The following is a 20,451-nucleotide window of genomic DNA, read 5'->3' as shown; positions in this document are numbered from 1 at the left end:
ATGTTACGATGATTAAAATGAAATTATAGGAGTAGAGCACACAGAAAGGAGCCTGAGGTATAGCCATGGTATCAGCTAGTGACAGTTACTTTTCAAGCTTTGTTCTAACTCTGTATCCATTCTTTTATTTAGTCCTCAAGAATTTCTATGAGGTGGAATCTATTTTTATACCCATTACACGAATAGGAAGATTGCATGTCAGGGAAATTAACTTCAGCAAATGTGTTCTTCAAGAAAATATGAAGTTACGATTAAGGCCCCTCCAGCCTGAGTCCACAGCCAACTTCCCTTCTGTCCTTCATAAAAGTTACTTTAAAAAAACAAAACTTTGAAGGTGATGCAAAGGAGATTTGAACTTTAGTTTACATTTGACTTGAGTCAGCTGTGTTTTGATTGATTTAGTAGGTGGGAGATATTAAATGTCTTTAAATACTCTTTCAGCCATTTTGATTTCAGAAGTGGGACATCTCTGTTATCACAGAGCCTCACCTTGTTGTCTTACAGATATAGAAATTTAGAACTGATTGGTATAGGAAGATAGGAAAGAGTTTTTTGTTATCTGTGTTATGAACATATCAAGAATACTGTCTGGTATCTCTTTTAAGGGGAAATGAATCCAAAACTCTTTTTCTACAACATTCTCTATGCAATGTTATTTCTTACTGTTTAGTTGCACATTTCATTCCTGGGAAAGCTCTCTGAACCAAGACAATCAATACATAGTGAACCCTGAAGCCAGGACTGAAAGAGATACTCAAGGTGTGTGATGCTAGGAAGATTGGGGCGTCTCTAATGGATCATTTTCAGTAGAAAATTTTGCATGACAATAAAGGAGAATGAACAGAACATTTTTAAAAGAGTCTAAAAAATAGAATAGTAAAAAGTCAGCAAAGTTGACTTAGAAAGGAAAGTAGACCAAGCTTTCTGGTAGAAGCAGAGGCTGCATGATACATGATACAGTGGAGCTAGGGAACTAGAAAAAATGACCTTTCTACTGCACAGATCCTAGTCCAATTCTTCTATGCAAAGCTTAGTGTTCAAAGACTCTGCAACTCCTTCTATAAAATGGTGTGCTTTGTTGCTTAGAAAATAACCTTTAGCCTCTTGTACTCTCTATTGAGATATTATAATTCTCTTTTATTTTCAATCAAAGGAATAAATTAAAGCAACTATCCTTCACTAATGATGTTATTAGGTAGGGTGGCATTAAGTAGCGAATTTGTCTCACACAGCTCTGGGCTTGAATCTCTTCTTTGACACTTATTTGTTATTGAGGGAGTGGGGGGACTCTTTTGATTAAGTAGTAATGACTACGTGACTGTTTAGTCTCCTGGTTATGGGAATGAATTTGACTAGAAATCTAATGACAAATTTTTCCCTCAGCCAAACTAGCAGCAAACTGTGGTGAATTGGTAATTTTGAAAGATATTAATTCCATAAATTTCACAGGCAAATATTCATCATTGTATATGAGAAAATTTAGGAAGATGAATGAGATTCCATTTGACAAGAATAAATGTTCTGGCTCTGGCAAAGGAAAGTACCACATTATTGTCAGGAGGAATACCTTTCATTTATTTCCATGTTTTCCCTAAGTCATAATCATTTTGAAAGTGAATTCTAATAGGAAAATACATCACTCTGAGGTTCATAGCAACAAATGACTGCAAATATTTTAGTCACTGGAGACTTAGATTTCCTCATTGTCAACACTACTAAGGTTGAGAAGTAAAAGTAAGGAGTGAGGGAAGAACAGTGAAACTTTATTGTCACTTGTCTCACTATTTTGCAAATATTAGTTCTTCCTTTGTATTCTAAAATGCCTTGAAAAAGAGTAAACTCTTAAACATCTAGAAACGGAGCAAACTCTACATGGACACACCATCCTAAAAAATCATTTTTTCAACTAAATGGTAAAAAATTAAATAATGATATTATATCTTTTTATAATGAACTATTCAGTTATGTTTGTTTTTAGAGTCTTGAATTCCTAACAAATGCACAGTCACTCAATAATTAATTATCTTTACTACTTCATTTCATTCTGTGAGAAATCACTATTTTTGCATTTCATTTATTCATTGCTTCAAATTTCATATAGTATCATGTGAGATGACAAAAATAGTCTCTATAGTTCCTACCCTCACAATTATAGTTAATAAGGATGTAAATGATATGATTACTCACAGACATGATATTTACAGCAATGGTTCTGTCTCTTTTTTTATTCCTACAGCAAAGTTTTTCTCCTTTTGATAACAGTGGGAAAAGTATTTATCTGTAGAAAAACAATATTTATAGAATTGTTTTTTTGTGTAAAACAAGGGAGATATTAAGTCAATGGTATGAAGGCATGAGAAACTCTGTTAAAGAATAGACCAAGAAGACAAATTAAAATTAGCAGAGCAAATCAAAACTGTAGATTGCCAACCCTTTTCCTGGAAGTTTTCTCCCAGGAAGAAGAAAGCCTTAGACCTTGAGTCAGCTTGATTAGTGTGTGCTTCTTCCATGTGAGAAGAGGTCGGTAAACTCTATTTCATACTGAACTACCTCCAACTGGTTGGTCAGTTCTTGTGATGTAATATGACAGCCATCTTTAAGTCCAATGCTTTTAGTTTTAATCAAGCATTTCTTTTGTCATAGGCATTGGTGTTAAATGTCTTGCTTATTCAAGACTATGTGGCTATAGAAATAAATCACTGGACCTGATGGGGTGTGGTGAGGGAGACAGCTTAATAAGAAATCATCTCACTGAATTCTAGCACCTGTTACTGTATCTTTTAAAAATCAAAGAGCAAACATATGAAAACAGACAAATCTGCTCCACAGAAACTCCACATCTAGGGCAGCAGAAAAGAGAGCTCCAGACCAAAGAGAAAGCAAGTAGTTGATCTCCACATTGTCTTTCTCCTCAGCTATGACTTTTTAAATTGGCTAGATGTTATTTCCTTAGAGAAATAAACATGGGCAGCAATGTAGGATTAAAATGTCTCTATCTAAAATAATACTGCTGCAGAAGAAACCTGGTGAGGGGTTTTGTGAAGTCTTTATTGAGCCTGCATTATTTCATATGTTAGTTGCCCAAATTCTATATTCTTAATCAGCTTCACGATCTGTAGAAGGATGAGAATAACAACAGAATCTCAGAGTTGTTTTGTGATCTAAATAAGATTCCAAGATTACATATCACACACACACACACACACACACACACACACACACACACACGTTTATTTACCACAGTGTCTGATACTAACATTAAATGTTAGCTAAGTTTAAAAATGTGTGAAATGACAGTGTTTCCTAGATCTTATATTCCATATAACGAAAATAACATAAATGAATTTTCAGGGATGATGCAGATAATTTGAAACTCTAGTCAAATTATTTTTCTCCTTGGAAGTCACGATTTATGGAATGCTTTACTTCCTTTCTGATTTTCTTGATTCCTCCTAGGTGGTCTTCACTGTCTGGCATGCCCTTGGTTGTAGTGCTGTATGTTGTTCTAATATCCAAAAGAGAATAGACATATCTTTTCTGTACCTCCTTCAACACATGTGGGGCATTTTTCCTAGAAACCTTCACAAATCTTCCCTCAGGTAATATTAACTTTGATGGAGTCACAATTCCATTCCCAAACTAGTATCATTAAGAATGAAGTATCAGTTTGCTTGGCTATTATAGGGAACACTACCTTTAGATACAACAAGCATGCTGCTGGATCTGGAGGATACTTGGCTCCTAGTAACACTGATAGTAGCAGAGAGAGATGGATGTTCAGATAAAAAACAAGGTTCCTTTGTAAGGGGACGAATAACATCATAGAGGTATATGTCCAAGCCTAGATCTTTGCTTGGTATGTAAGTTAGGCACAGTATAATTTCTTTGCCATATATCATTTTATCATCTTGGTTTTGTCTCATCCTTAAAACATCATATGCATACAACAAGTGGAAACTTGGCATAAACATAAACATAACCAGAGAAACTTCAAGGAAGTTTATACGGAGCCATTTCTTTTCCTAAAATTATTGGTTGAATGATTGATGGTGGGAACGGTGCCTCTATTTTCACTTTAAAGTGTGAAATCTACCTGCACATCCTTCCATACTGTCCATCTCAATAAGAAAAGTCTTCAGTTAGTCTAAGACATTGATTTCAGATCTATGGAGTGCAGAGCCATTTGCAGATATTAAAACAAATAGAACAGTGAATAAATGCTCTTTGGAAACTTAAACTATGGTTGACAAAATTAAATGAACTGTAGTGAATATGACTCACAAAACTGAAAGTAGAGTAGCACAAATCAATATAAGAATGTCAGAAAAATATTTCTCCTCCCTTGATAAATCTGATTGTAGATAGTAGTTTTAAACCAACTTTGTCAATATGTTAATGTGTATATCTGTATTTGGGCTATTTCCTTGTAAACATAGGACCTTCCAAGGATGTAAAATGAAAAGCAGTTCTGTGACACAGCAGGCATACTAAAGTGTATTTTGTGATCAATATTTAATTGTGAAAATAATAAATTCATATGCTATCTCTGTGGGTTAATGCCAGAATGCATGCATTTGTTGATTCTTTCCCGAAAAGCACATTTATCCACACACTAATAGTTCTGTTTCCATTTGGCTAAGTCCCTCTTCCTTCTTTTGGTTATATGTAGTCATTCATTAGCTCTTTATGAACACCAAATATACTTTTCATAGTATTTGTCTCTGTTACTGAATTCCCTGATTAAAAGATTATGCCTAGGTTAGATTTGAGACTATTATGCTATGTGTCTGGCAAACTCAGGTCACTGCCCAGCTGACACAATAACATCTACTGAGCAAAGACTTACTTACTGATCTTTGCTAAGAGCATCAGCCCATATCACCTTCATGATACATTTAAGATGTGATTGCTTTGCTTTGATGTACTCTTTTTTTTTTGGCCAGTCCTGGGGCTTGGACTCAGGGCCTGAGCACTGTCCCTGGCTTCTTCTTGCTCAAGGCTAGCAAACTCTGCCACGTGAGCCACAGTGCCCCTTTTGGCCATTTTGTGTATATGTGGTGCTGGGGAATCGAACCCAGGGCCTCATGTATACGAGGCAAGCACTCTTGCCACTAGGCCATATCCCCAACCCCTTGATGTACTCTTAATGGTATTGGAAGTGGCTCATTGTGGTCCTATTGAGGAAATCCAGTGTAGAGTGTTTTGTTATGATTAATTATATTAACATCTAACTGATAAATTTCCAGTGATGTCTTTCTCTTTTTCCTTTGATTGACTCTTCTCTACTTCCTTCTCATGTTCTTTCCAACTCTATCCATATCTTCTCCATCTTTTTCTGCCTTTACTCTCTTGTTTGCTCTTATACATCCCAATTTCCTTCATACCTACATCTTTTCCTTTACTTCTAACTTTCTCCATCATTAGACCTTTATTTCAAGGTTTTCACAGATAAATCAATACAACTCACTGACACAGTTATAGCACATAGGTTTACATCTGTTCTGACTGGAATGTGTAAAGTGAAATGTCGTAAAAAGACATTTGTAAGCAATCGTTTGAGATGTTTTACAGAATGACAATAGTTATTAATTTTAGTCACTCACATGTATTTCTTTCCCACAGAATTGTTTTAAATAAAAAAAAGATGTAACCTTTGGAATTTTTCTACTATTTTCCAGTGTCCTTTATGTGAAAGGTGTGTTGACATTCTAAAAACTGATAATCCAAGGTGTAGTATTCACCTGGATAAAGTTTTAAGACACAGTCGTTAAAGGACTCCAAAGCTGGGCACCCTATTTCTCCCTCACTGATAAGTGGGACATTGCCACCTAGTGAGGTTTAGGTAGCCATTAGTACTGTCCCTGCTCTTTGTTTATCATTGTCATGTGGTTCTAGCAGAGTTGATTTCCTCCCCTTAAACGTGTTTGGTCTAGTCTCTTAAATAAAGACAGCATATTATAAATATAAACTTGAAAATGGCTCCTTTTTATTTAATTTCTTTTCCACCTATGTATTTTTCAATTGAAAATTAAATAAATTAAATAAAAACTTTGTAAGCAAAGGAAATCACATTTCCTTATGGTTTATTTGTATTGATTTTCCTAGGAAACACTTCTGAAATATAATTTAGAATATAGAAAGAGAGGAAGACGGCAGAGGAGCAGCAGAGCCCTAGCTGAGCTCCCTCCGACATGGCAGTTTTCTCACCCCATAGAAACTTTTACTCATAGAAAGACAGCCAGAGTAAGTTCTAACAATTCAGGGAATCTGGCCAGGAAGGAAAAATCGACTTTGCTCATCTGAAAACACAGATTTGAGCTCCGGGCTGCATCCTGCTGCCGCACCAGTGCCAGTGCCGGTGCCAGCACAGCACCCAGCACGGCGCAGCTAAAGCACACAGCATAGACCAGGGAGAAATCCTCCAGATGGTGGCTGAGCACAGACGGGCTGAAATCACAGAGAAAGCGTGAGTACCCCACGAAAGATATTCTCACTCGTGCCCATAGAGCAGCTTCTGGAAGGTAGCCCTTCCCATACCGTCACAGCAAAGCACCATCTTTGACACTGGCATAGGGTCAGACCAGACTAGAACTAATGTGGGCCTGGGGAAAGCGAGGACAAAGGAGCCATCTTTGAAAAGGGCAAGAGGGACTGACCAGTGAGAGCCAGCTCTGCTCAGGAGAATACCTCCTGCCCAAGCAGGAGGCTTGTCCTGGGCCGTGGCTAAGCCAGAGGTGCCCCACCCTGCCCAACGAAATTTCTAAATTGAAAGAAAAAGCAGTGAACAGCTACTGGAGGCTCGGAAACACCAGACTGGGGAACAAACAGTTCCTGAGACAGATAAACGGTCCCATCACAGAGGAAGCCCAATTCCCAGCTTGAAATGAAGCTGAATTCCATAGCCAACTCCACCAGGAGGCCGCCCCACACAGAAGGGAGAAACTTCCCCCGGGCAAGCAACTCTCAGCCAGGTAAACCAGGCCAGAGGCACCCTGTCCTGCTGAGTCCACAGCCTATTCAAAGCCAGGCTTTAAAGGCCGCGGCCCCACAGCAGACAGAGGAGCCATGGTTCCCGAGACTGCTCATGTCCCCATCTATAGAGGACCCCCAAGGCCTACCTGCAAGCTGTGCGAACCACAGAGACCCAGGATTGCACCAACAGCAGCAGAGAAGGGTCAGAACATATTCCCCCCTCCAAAAAGAAAGCAAGTCAAAACAGCCAGTCAGGAAAATAGACTGCAGACCAAATTTAAAAAAAAAAAATTTTTAATTTTTTCACTTCTGAAACGTCATTGGATTTTTTGTTTTCCATTTTTACCTGTTTGTTTTTTTAAGGTTATTTTTTTTGGTTGTTCATTTTTCTGGTTTTTTTCCTTTTTATTTTATTTTTTAAAATACTTTTTCTCTGTTTTGTGCATCTCTCTTCCAGTATTTTTGCTTTATTTCTCTGCATTCTCTTTCTTTAAAAATTACTTTCCTATGAATAACATCTCCACTCTTTTCTGCTAACTCTCCATTGCCTATCATTTTAACCTTGTTCTTTCTACTGATTCTACACTTCTCCACATTTCCACGTCAGTGAAACTAAACCAAAATCATCACCCCCACCCCCCAATACATTTTACTCTACTCACTTTACTACCTCTAACTTTCCCTCCTGATTTACTGCCAGGACCTCCAGGTTCCATTGACTCCTGGTTATTGAATAGAGGGTATCCCTGCTTAATCCGAGTGAATCAAAGGGGTTCATAGAGAAAGCCAGACCTAAAAGAACTTAATATAAGAACAAGAATTGCTCATAGGGTTGTAACAGTATATAAGTAACTACTGAATACAGGGCCCAGGATCGGTTATTATATTGAAATTGTATTCTTAAGGAACACCAAATCTAAGTTTTAGACAGGTATACAAGGTATCTGTATATAATTGTGAACTTATAAGATTTAAGCAACAGTGCTTGGTAAGAGTGCTTTGGGTCTTAAACGGTGCTCACAGGTGCTTGTAGATTGACATTCCCAATCCAAATGGGCAGAAGAAACACAAGAAAGATGGCAAACAATGGAGTCTCATCTCCCACTCAAAACAAGAAGGAAACAGAGCAGTCAACCAAAGACATAGAAGAGAACCCTCAAAATGCTCTACGAAGTCTACTGATAAACATGTTAAATGAAAAGTTTGAATCAATACAGCAGTCCTTTCATAAAGTAATAGATGATTTCATGGCCTCAACAAATAGAAAGATATATAAAATTCAAGAGTCAAATGAAAAGATAGCTACCCAGCTTAAAGATTTGAGAGACAGCACTCAAAACCAAATTAATGAAGTAAAGAAGTCCATGCAAGACCTAAGAGATGACAAATCATCAGAAAATCCAGTCAGAAGGAAAAGAGATTCGAAATCAAGTAGCTAACCTACAGTCCCGACTAACTGAAGCAGAGAATCGAATCTCAGGAGCTGAAGATTACCTAGAATCTATGGAGAAAGATAAAAAAATCAATACAAATCTAGTCCAATCAACAAAACAGATCACTAAAAGAGATTCAAGACACTATCAGGAAGCCCAATTTAAGGAAAATAGGTATTGAGGAAAACTTGGAGAAAGAAGTTAATGGGATAGGCAGCCTAGTCAACAGAATATTAGCTGAGAAATTCCCAAATATCCAGAAAGATAGGCCTATACAGATACAAGAAGCATTTAGAACCCCAAACTGACCAGACCAGAATAGGACACCCCACCGACACATTGTGATCAAAACAGAATCAGTAGAGTCCAAGGAAAGAATCCTAAAACTGGTAGGGAGAAGAAAAACAATCACATATAAAGGAAAAGCAATCAGAATTACCCCAGACTTCTCAGCAGAGACCATGAAAGCAAGGAGAGCCTGGAATGAGGAATACCAAACACTAAATAAAAATAACTACCAACCAAGAATACTGTACCCAGCCAAACTCTCATTCATAGCTGAAGGTCAAATAAAAGTCTTCCACAGTAAGGAAAAACTGAATCAATATAGCTCTACCAAACCAGCTTTACCGAACACCCGCAAAGATGTACTATACAGGGAAAATAAACAAAATCCCAATACAGAGAAATGAACCCTAAATAGTAAACATTAGATCAAGAAATTGGAAGACACAGCTTTTAACATGATAGGGATAATGAAAGGAACAAATGATCAGCTCTCAATCCTAACTCTCAACATTAATGGACTTAATACTCCAATCAAACAATATAGGCTCATAAGTTGGATAAAAAAATCAAGATCCATCTTTCTGCTGCCTCCAAGAGACAAATCTATCCAGAAAAAGTAAACATCTTCTAAAAGTGAAAGGCTGGAATCAAATTGATCAACAAATGGCCCCCATAAGCAGGCTGGAGTTGCAATCCTAGTATCAGACAAAATTGACTTCAAATTAAAAAAGGTAAGAAGAGACAAAGAAGGTTACTACTAGTAAAGGGATCTCTCCTACAGGAAGATATAACCATCCTAAATATCTACACACCAAATACAGGAGCACCCAACTTCATCAAATAAGCACTACTGACTCTAAAAACACTCATAGACCCAAACACATTGATAGTTGGGAACTTTAACACTCCACTATCATCTCTGGACAGATCAACACGCCAAAAACTGAACAAAGAAACCACAGAAATAAACAATTGCATAGACCAAGTAGACTTAACGGACATCTACAGAATTTTCCACCCAGCAACAAGAAAATAAACATTCTTCTCTGCAGCACATGGAACATTCTCCAAAATAGATCACATCTTAGGGCACAAAGAAAATCTGTACAAATTCAGAAGTATCAAAACCATTCCCTGCCTTCTCTCAGACCACAATGGAATAAAATTAGAGCTCAACTCAAACAGCCACCATAGAAAATCCTACAATTCATGAAGACTAAACAACACACTGCTGAACCATCAGTGGGTCATTGAAGAAATTAAAACAGAAATTCAAATGTTTATGGAATTCAACCAAGATGAGGACACAAAGTACCAGTTCCTTTGGGACACAGCAATGGCAGTACTCAGAGGAAAATTTATATATCTGAGTGCATACACCAAAGAACGGGAGAAACAGCAACTCAATTATTTAAGGAAGCACCTCAATTTCCTTGAAAGAGCCCAACAAGCCAAACCCCAAGCCAATAGATGGAAGCAAATAATTAAAATCAAATCAGAATTAAATCAATTAGAGACGAAAAAATCATCGAAAGAATCAACAAAATAAAGATTTGGTTCTTTGAAAAAATCAACAAGACAGACAGACCCTAGCAAACCTGACCAAAAAATGAAGTCAGCACAATCAGATAAACAAGATAAGCCATGAATCAGGTAACATCACCTCAGAAATAACCGAAATTCAGAAAATAATAAGGTACTATTTTGGAAACCTTTATGCCAACAAATTGGAGAACGTGGAAGAAATGCATGATTTTCTAGAAAAAATTCATATCCACAAACTCAGCCTTGAAGATTTAAACCTTCTAAACAGACCCATATCCAATATTGCAATAGAAACGGCAATAAATGATCTCCCATCCAAGAAAAGCCCAGGTCCAGACGGATACAATGAAGAATTAAACTAGGCCTTCAAAACAGAACTCACACCAATATTTCTCAAACTCTTCAATGAAATTGAAAGAGCACATTCACTACCAGACACATTCTGTGAAGCCAGTATAACCCTCATCCCAAAACCAGGCAGGGACTAATCACAGAAATAGGAGTATAGACCGATTTCCCTGATGAACATAGACGCAAAAATTCTCAACAAAATTCTGGTCAATCGACTTCAACATGTCATTAAAAAAATCATACACCACGATCAAACTGGATTCATCCCAGGGATGCAAAGTTGGTTCAATATAGGCAAGTCAATTAATGTAGTCCACCATAGCAACCGGAGCAAGGTGAAGATCCTCATGGTTTTATCTCTGGATGCGGAAAAAGCGTTCGATAAAATCCAGCATCCATTTATGCTAAAAGCCCTGCAAAAACTGGGATTCCAGGGAACAATCCTGAATATAATCAAGGTAGTTTATGACAAACCAACAGCAAGCATAACTCTAAATGGTGAAAAACTATAGCCATTCCCTTTAAAAACAGGAACAAGGCAGGGATGTCCACTCTCTTCCCTGCTCTTCAACATAGTACTAGAATTCCTACCCAGAGCAATTAGGCAAGAAGAAAATATAAAGGGGATGCAAATAGGAAAGATGAAGTTAAACTTTCTCTCTTTGCAGATGACATGAGCCTATACTTAAAGAACCCCATAGACTCTACCCCCAAGCTAATAGAGCTGATCCAAAACTTTGGCAAAGTTGCAGGATATAAAATAAAGCCTCAAAAATCAACTGCCTTTCTCTATGCTAAGGACCCAAAGACCAAGGCCAAAATCAGGAAAGCAACTCCTTTTGCAATAGTCCCCAAAACATAAACTATCTAGGAATAACCTTAACCAAAGAAGTGAAAGACCTCTTTGATGAGAACATTAAAAGCTTGAAAAACGAAATTAAGTCAGAACTAAGGAAATGGAAAAACCTCCCATGCTCCTGGATTGGGAGGATTAATATAATCAAAATGGCAATATTGCCAAAGGCTATCTACAAATTCAATGCAATACCCATTAGTATCCCAACATCATTTTTTAATGAAATAGAGGAAGCAATCCAGAAATTTATATGAAACAATAAAAGATGTAGAATAGCAAAAACAATCTTAAGCAGAAAGAACAGGGCTGGAGGAATTACAATACCCAACTTCAAGCTGTATTATAAAGCTATAGTAATAAAAAGAGCTTGGTATTGGCACCGGAACAGGCCTGAAGACCAATGGAACAGAATTGAGGACCCAGAATTTAACCCACAGAACTACGCCTACTTAATCTTTGATAAAGGAGCTAAAACAATAGTGTGGAAGAATGATAGCCTCTTTAACAATGGTGCTGGAAAAACTGGTTCAACACGTGCAAAAAAGTAAAACTAGATCCTTATATATCACCCTGTACCAAAATCAATTTTAAATGGATTAAAGACCTTGAAATCAGAAGAGACCCCCTGAAAACACTAAAGGAAGGAGTAGAAGAAACCCTTGGGCTCCTTGGCGCAGGATGGAACTTCCTCAACAAAGACCCAGAAAGGCTACAAATCAAAGAAAGGATGGACAAATGGGACTCCATCAAACTGCAGAGCACAGGACATAGCTCCCAAGATAAACAGAAAGCCCACAGACTGGGAGAAGATTTTTACCAGCCTTTCAACGGACAAAGCCCTCATATCTAAAATATATGCAGAACTAAAAAAATTACCTTCCTCCAAAACAAAACCGCAAAGAACCAATAGCCCCCTCATCAAGGGGGCTAAAGACTTACAAAGAGACTTCTCTGATGAGGAAATGAGGATGGCCAAGAGACATATGAAAAAGTGCTCTACATCACTGGCCATAAAAGAAATGCAAATCAAAAACAACATTGAGATTCCATCTCACCCCGGTAAGAATGTCATATATCAAGAAAACTAACAATAACAATTGTTGGAGGGGATGTGGCCAATAGGGAACCCTACTTCATTGTTGGTGGGAATGTAAACTGGTTCAGCCACTCTAGCAAGCAGTATGGAGATTCCTCAGAAGGCTATTTATAGAACTCCCCTATGGCCAGCAGCCCCACTTTTGGGTATCTATCAAAAAAAAAAACATAAACAAAATCACAGTAAAGCCACCAGCACAACAATGTTCATTGCAGCGCAATTTGTCATAGCTAGAATGTGGAACCAACCCAAATGCCCCTCAGTAGACGAATGGATCAGGAAAATGTGGTACATATACACAATGGAATTTTATGCCTCTATCAGAAAGAATGACATTGCCCCATTTGTAAGGAATCGGGAGGACTTGGAAAAAATTATACTAAGTGAAGTGAGCCAGACCCAAAGAAACATGGACTCTATGGTCTCCCTTATTGGGAATAATTAGTACAGGTTTAGGCAAGTCACAGCAGAGGATCACAAAGCCCAATAGCTATACCCTTATGATCACATAAGATGATGCTAAGTGAAATGTACTCCATGTTTTGGAAACGAGTGTTATATCACAGTTGTAACTACTTTCAACATTCCATGTGTATCTGTAGCTTCTACTATTGATAATGTTCCTGTATCACCTTCCTGTGGTTGTATCTACACTATCTCTGTAATCTTATATGAGTATGTTGGAAACTGTCTATACTGGTATTAGAACTAGGAAATTGAAAGGGAATAGCAAAATTGAGAGACACAGGGTAAAAACAGACAAACAACTACAAAATCAATACTTGCAAAACTGTTTGGTGTAAGTGAACTGAACACCTCATGGAAGGAAAGGGAAAGGGAGAGGAAGGAGCGGGGAATGAGGGATGAGGTAACAAACAGTACAAGAAATGTATCCAATGCCTTCTGTATGAAACTGTAACCTCTCTGTACATCAATTTGATAATAAAAATTTGAAAAAATATGTAAAGGCTAGATAGGAAATCAATTATATTTTATGCTGACAAACTGACAAAAACTAAGTTTTTCGATTATCAACCTGAAATGTAAATCAAGGATAGGTAGCTGCACAATGTATACGAGTAGCATTTATTTCTTCCTTTTAAAATGGACATCAGTGGATCGGAGTCTCACCCAATGCTCTCTACCTCATTTTATTATTCTGCATTATGTCTTCCAAAATTGTCTGAGCCTAGAAGCACAATGAAGTAAGTGATTGGACAAAGTTTTTAAGAATTAAACAAACCACATGCATCAATTTATCAAACATTGATCAGAGAATTTTTAACACTTTTTCTGGTAGAGGAAATATATGTATAAGTGCTAAAGTAGATGAATGCATGCTAAGGATTTAGGAGTAATAATGAAGATCTAATACCTTTAATCTTCAGCCCAGATTGTCCTCACCTCTATCACCACTACCACCACAGTATTTCAATGCAGTATTTCAGTCCATTCTCAACTACATAACCCAATGGAAGTTTTAAGTAAACAAATAAAATAGTACAATTTGCTTGTTTCAAATTTCTCAGGTCTCCCAATGTCATATCTTTCTGACACTTGCCATAACATTCATTTTTTTTAATGTGCATGAATAGTTAATATCTATTCCTAGCCGGTCCCAGTGGCTCACACCTATAATCCTTGCTACCTAGGAGGTTGAGATCTGAGAAATGCTGTTCAAACCCAGCTGAGGCTGGAAGGATGGTGAGACTTTTATCTCCATTAAACTCCAATAAAGTTCCAAATGTGGCTCAAGTGGTATAGTGCTATCCTTGAGCAAAAAATGCTCAGGGACAGCACCCTGGCCCTGAGTTCATGTTCCAGGACCAACAAAAAGCAAACACACAAAAAAACGACTCCTGGGTTAATGATATAAAAGCAGATCATGGACCTTTTTGTTTAATAACCAAATTATAAATTCCTGACTCTATTTTATTTCCACATTTCTCACTGTCTACTATAATGCTTGAAATTCAAATTTATAAGCATATAAATAAATAATTACCTAATTTTGAAGGCAGATAAAAGATGGAATAGAGGAAGTCTGGTTTTGTTATCAGGCTGACTAGAATTTCATTTTGATTTTCTTGCTGAACTAGTTATCTAACTTTGATCAAATTACATAAGTTTTAACAAACTCATTTTACAACAGTTAATAACATTTGATATATGTAGGGATTACTACGATTAAACCAGATAGTTTCTTGATAAATATATTACCTTGAATATTGTGTCATCATTATTATAAAGCACTATGTTAATATAATGATAATAGGCACCTAATTTCCTTTAAATGCAACTTATGAAACCTAGCCAAATGCACAGTTAGTGGAGTGCAAAATGACATCTTCCAGATGAGTACATCTTTGAGGTGCTTGAATGCTGTTAACGATCAAGAATCAACCTTACATTTTCCTCTGGAATTCCTCCAGGGTCTCTTTTCCACAGGATGTTAGCAAACAAGGTAGCCTAGGTGGTGTTGTAACAAGCCTGGATGTAGAAAATAAAATGAATACACACACACATACAGACACATAGACACACACAGTACAAATGTTTAACTATAGACTTTTGTTCTTGCTATGCAGGCATTCTACCCCTTGTACCTTTCCGCCTATCTTTTTGTATAATGATTATTTTCAAGGCTTTGTTTTATGCCATGGCTGGCCTGGACTACAGTCCTTCCATTTATGATTCGTTTCTGGGATGACAAGCATGTATCATTACACAGCTGAAGTTTCATAACATCACATGGAACCATTGATTTAGATGAGTCTTGTCAACATTTTTGCCTGAATGGAACATAATTCTCTGATTTCCACCTGCTACATAGCTGGGATTACAGTCTTGAGCCACAGTGCCTGGCTTATTTCTACACTTTCATGAAATTGGCAGAGAAGTAGACTTGTTCTCACCAGCAGGACTTGCTAGTATTTTGTGCTAAGGTGAGCATGACATCAATAGGTGACAAGAATTTTACAGCTTTTTATAATCTCATGAGATAGCATATATATATATATATATATATATATACACACATATATACATATATACATACATTTGCTGTCAATTATTGAGTAAAGAATCCATATACAGTACTTGGCTAACGGTCAAAATTTTAAGGAAATTGTTAACTGAGAGAATAATATTATCATTAAGATTGAAAAGATAGCAAAATGATATATAAAATAGGAAATTTAATAGCACCAATAGCTAAAGAGAATCCTGTAATCTCCATTTGACCTTCTCATTTTATTACAGATAGCTGTGTTACACCATTCCATTCTATTTATTTATTTATTTATTTATTATAGATCTTAGTAGTTGTACAAAGGGATTTCTGTTTAACAAAGCAATTTTGGTACTTAACCTTTGTTCATATATAATTCTACTGGTTTTAATACAGGCATAGATTTTTATACCCATTTAACACAATATAGAACAATTCCAGCACACCCAGAAAACTTTTTCATTGTGATTCTATTTTCTTTCTTTCTTGGTTTTAGTTTTAGTTTTTTGCCAATCCTGAGGCTTGAACTCTGGGCCTGGATGCTAACTGAGCTTCTTTTTGTTCAACCACTTGAGGCACTGTGCTACTTCCAGCTCTTTCTGTGATTAATTGGAGATAAGAATCTTATGGACTTCTCTGCCTGTGCTGGCTTTGAACTGTGGTCCACAGTGGTGATGTATTTTTAATGTCACAAGAAGTTTCTAATAAACATTCAATTAGTGGAGTCGTATGTTGCAGTTAAAGCATATTATTCTATATCTTAAAATAATTTTATGTGTACTTGGAGTGTGTACAAAGTACAATGAATTTGAACAATTTAACCTGCTCCTTTCAAGCCACTTTCCCCTTACTTCCTATCCTAAACTCTTCCCCCTGTACTCCTATTTAGAACCTCTCTCTTCTCTATTAGTCCTGGTACTTTCCTGTCATATTATCATGAGATGCTTAGCCTCAGAAGGAGAAAATGCTCATCCATGATAGGGTGAGGTGACAAAGTAGGACTAAGATGGAAAGCAAGTAAAAACATCACCCACTCAGTGTCAACATCTCAGTATTCCTATTATCATTTTAGCCATATAAATACTATTCAAAAATCAGATAAACTTGATTCAAATTAGATTAACTAGATTTCTATATCCTGCTTCAAAAATCTGTTTTTAGTGTTACATGTAAAATACAATGGTTATTTGGAGTCAAACTGATATTATAGCATATGAACTTTTAGAAAGCAATGGTTCGTAAGTTAGAAGCTACCTCTTGATTGTATTTAAGGTAAGAGTTGCCCCATTGTTAGGATTTTATCAGATAGAGAGATGGAAGCAAAGTTATTGAGAGCTGAACAAAGAAGTTCCCGCTCTCCATGGGTCTCCCTGTGGTGTCTGATTTTTCTCCTTCTGCGTTTTCTGTGAAGGATTGGTGAAACACCACAGAAGGAATTAGCAATTGATGCATCAATTCCGCTTACTTTATTCTAACCTTTCTTTTATTTCTCCTTCCTGGAAAAATTTTTTCGTTCACACTGAATATTCCTGCCAAAGTTAATAGTCCATGCTCACAAGCTTTAAATAAATGAACACCAGTTGGTGATAATATTTGACTGAGGAAAGAAATGTTTGGCATACATTACAGTAGTTAGACAGATTGAAACTAGCTTAAAGTAAAGGGAGTAGTGAATTAGTTTTGAGTTGTAGTTATTGCCCTTCAGTGTTCTCTGAGTAAATAGATCAAATACTGCTTTCCAAGATAGCAACAGCCTAACTAAGTCCAGAATATTGATCTTTAAACATATTTACCCATTCAGAGAATGGTGATTAGGATTCTAGCTACAACACATTCAGAATAAAATTTGTTGGTTTTCAAGTGAAAAATGTTGACCTACGAAGTTTGAATACTGTTTTTTTTCTCTTTTAAAAAGTGTGTGTGTGTGTGTGTGTGTGTGTGTGTGTGTGTGTGTGTTTGTGATTCCTGCCCATATTCCCTCCTTTTTAACTTTTCCTTATATTTCTGACTTCAATTGTGGTGAAATATTGCACTAGTAAACAATTGATAATTTTTACTTAACAAACAGCCTTGATTTCAAAGAAAGCAGAAGCTAATTAATTAGAGAAGTTTATTGATTAATTAAAAAGTTAGTGTTGTTTCTTGAGACAGCCGAAGTGGAAAGTTCAACATAGGAAGTCCAAGAAGATAGTATTGATGTGAAAGTGTCAGAAAAAAAAATTAATCACAATGATTTCATCATCCTAAGCATCTATGTACTTTTACAATTTGGGGGCTATACGTAGTTTAATATGCCTGTCTCTTCGTAACAAAATTAATTACCTGCTAAAGCTGCAATGTAAAGTGCTGACACAGGAAGAGGAAATATGTAATGTACCTGCTCCCCAATCTCTTTTCCTCCAATATACGCCAGAACTAGATGGCCATTTCTCTCTGATTTTATCTACATAAGGTTAATTTTCAATCTTTCAGCTTGGAGTCCAGTTTTCTAGAGTTTGTCAGGATTTTTCAGGATTGGCATGCCAGGCAAATATGGGCCCTGGGTTTACATTTATCCATTCTCCCAGGCCTGGAGAATACTTCAATCTACTTTCCATAGCCCTGGAAATTGTGAAGCCAGCTCATTTATTTGATAACCTTTTTCTCAGTTGGGGAATGTTTTACTTATGATTAGACTGATTGACAGTATACCCTTTGTATTTTTTTTTGGTCAAAAACATCCTGAAATAAGGAGTTACCAACATGTCATTATAAGTTAATTTTGACCTCTTTGTTAATGTGGTTTCGGGATGATCTCTTAACTGTGAAGTAATTAATGATATTATGTGGGAAGTTACTGTGACACCACAAAAATCTAGTGCTTCTCATTATTCTTTTAGTCATTAATTTTAGCAACTATCAATAATTCTTCCAAGCAAAATGTATAAATATTACATTTGCCATATTTGTCATATATATTATAAATATGACATTTGTCATAGTGATTATCAACTTTTACTACTCTTTGTGTTTATTAATTTAAGTACTGCTGAGAACAAGAATTATCACCTTCATTTAATAAGTCATTTTTTATATCAGAGTGGACTCAGGAATAATTATTCTATGACTTGTAACTCAATACCATCACTATTTTTTTTGTTATGATTGCCCCAAGTTTGGTCATTAGGAACTCAATCAAGTTTGTTGTGTTTATTAATATTTTAAGAGAAAAACATGCTTACATATTCTATTCTGATTATTTAATTCTGTAAAACAGTTATCCCTCACATTGACAGATCTAAAATCATGCACATTGTCCATGTCCATGTATCTGGAGATTGGTGTTTGAGCGTGGTAGTTCTCACTGCGTCTCTGTCCAACAGGGAGAACTATGGGAAAGACTATGATGAGGAACTTTCAGTTACATCTGCACAGCTTATAAGAGTTACAGCAGTTAAGGGATAGTAAATTAATTTCTTCATCATAGGTCCTGAAAATGGATGGTTAGACTTCCTCCAAAAGAGCAGTCTCAAAGTGGTTGAATATTTTATGTGGTAAAAGCTCTCTTGGATCAAGTGCTCCAAGAAATTGCAAGTTTTCTGATTCATAAGGCTCAAATATGCGTCATGGTTTTACCATTATTCCATTCATCAGTTTCAAGTCACTGGGTTTGTGGTTGGGAGGTGGGAGAGCTGGTCTTATCTCAATGGGGTAATGTCTGAAAAAAAGAGAGGGAAGAAATTATTGATTTTAACTTGGAAAGAAAATACTGCATATTTAGTGGTGTTTTAAATCAGCTCACTTTAATTCTATTTGTGTTGGTAACCATAAAATGGAAATGTTCTTTATTTTATTGGAGTATGAATTATGAAATAAAACAAGTGAAATGAAAAAGATATTTTAAAACCACATATTAGTCTAATAAATAATAATTTTGTGTGATAGTTTATGTTTCTCCATTTAAACCAAAATGCTACTTAGGTATGGTATTGAATGCTATAGAGGATTTGAATCTGACATGTCATGAATCCATCCTGAACATCATTTAGCGTACCTCTTTGTGTACTTCATGTCATGAAATCCTTTTTGACAGAGAGAGATAGAAGGATAAAGATGCACAGAAATCCATGGCTATGCTAGTCAGATTCCTGTCATTGCCTCAAATACCTGTAAATCAACTCATAGAGAGGAAGGTGTACTTTGGCTCAGAATCTTGGAGGGTTCAATTGGCCAGCTCTTTGATCAAACAGTATACCATAGTAGAAATATGAAAATTTCTTATAATGAAACAAAACTTCTCACCTAATATACATGAAACAGAAACATATCGAAGCGTAAGAAGATGAGGTGCTGTTCTTTTCTTTGAGGACATGCGGACATTGCTTGCTGGCTTCCCATTGACACCCCACTTCTTATTGGTGAAGAGTATGATTTTAACAAATGGAGTTTCGAGGGAAACTAAAGATGCAAACAATAGCAAAGGCAGTAGAAGATAATTGTCCCTTGGAGATTTTGTATGTTCCTTTAGCTATGGATCATCCTCATTGTCTTTTTCATAATTGTATCACTAATTGACTACTTACATGTATTTCTAATATAGCATACATATTAGACTTGTAATGTCTACTTTTGAAAAACAGATCCATTTTTACAACACAAATTAACAGCTTGAGGTTTCTCTTAAAATTAATGAAGAACAAAGAATTTTTCCCAGAATAATTATCTTTTGAAGACCAATTAAAGAATGACCTCTGCTATTTCTCTTCTAAGAGCTGTGTCATCAGTCAGAAGCTGCACCATTCATAGTGCAGTCTTTCTGCTCAGACAAATCAGCACAAATGTTTCTGTCAGATGGTGAACATTCAGTGCATCTGGAAGTCACTGGAGCAGGTGTGTTTGCTGTAGGTGCAAAAATAACTAG

The 20,451-nt window shown here is 36.4% G+C and overlaps 1 protein-coding gene and 1 pseudogene across 1 annotated transcript in view; both read left to right on the top strand.

Annotated features, from left to right (window-relative positions):
- The window catches only part of LOC125350078, a 64,802-nt pseudogene extending 45,807 nt beyond the window's left edge, over positions 1-18,995 (top strand).
- The window catches only part of Thsd7b (thrombospondin type 1 domain containing 7B), an 873,729-nt gene that overhangs the window by 559,769 nt on the left and 293,509 nt on the right, over positions 1-20,451 (top strand). The gene's annotated exons all lie outside the window — the stretch shown is intronic.

This window comes from Perognathus longimembris, chromosome 4, assembly GCF_023159225.1.
Source record: "Perognathus longimembris pacificus isolate PPM17 chromosome 4, ASM2315922v1, whole genome shotgun sequence".
Classification (NCBI taxonomy): domain Eukaryota; kingdom Metazoa; phylum Chordata; class Mammalia; order Rodentia; family Heteromyidae; genus Perognathus; species Perognathus longimembris.
The sequence above is the reverse complement of the archived record's forward strand: the minus strand, read 5'-3'. Positions and strand labels throughout refer to the sequence as shown.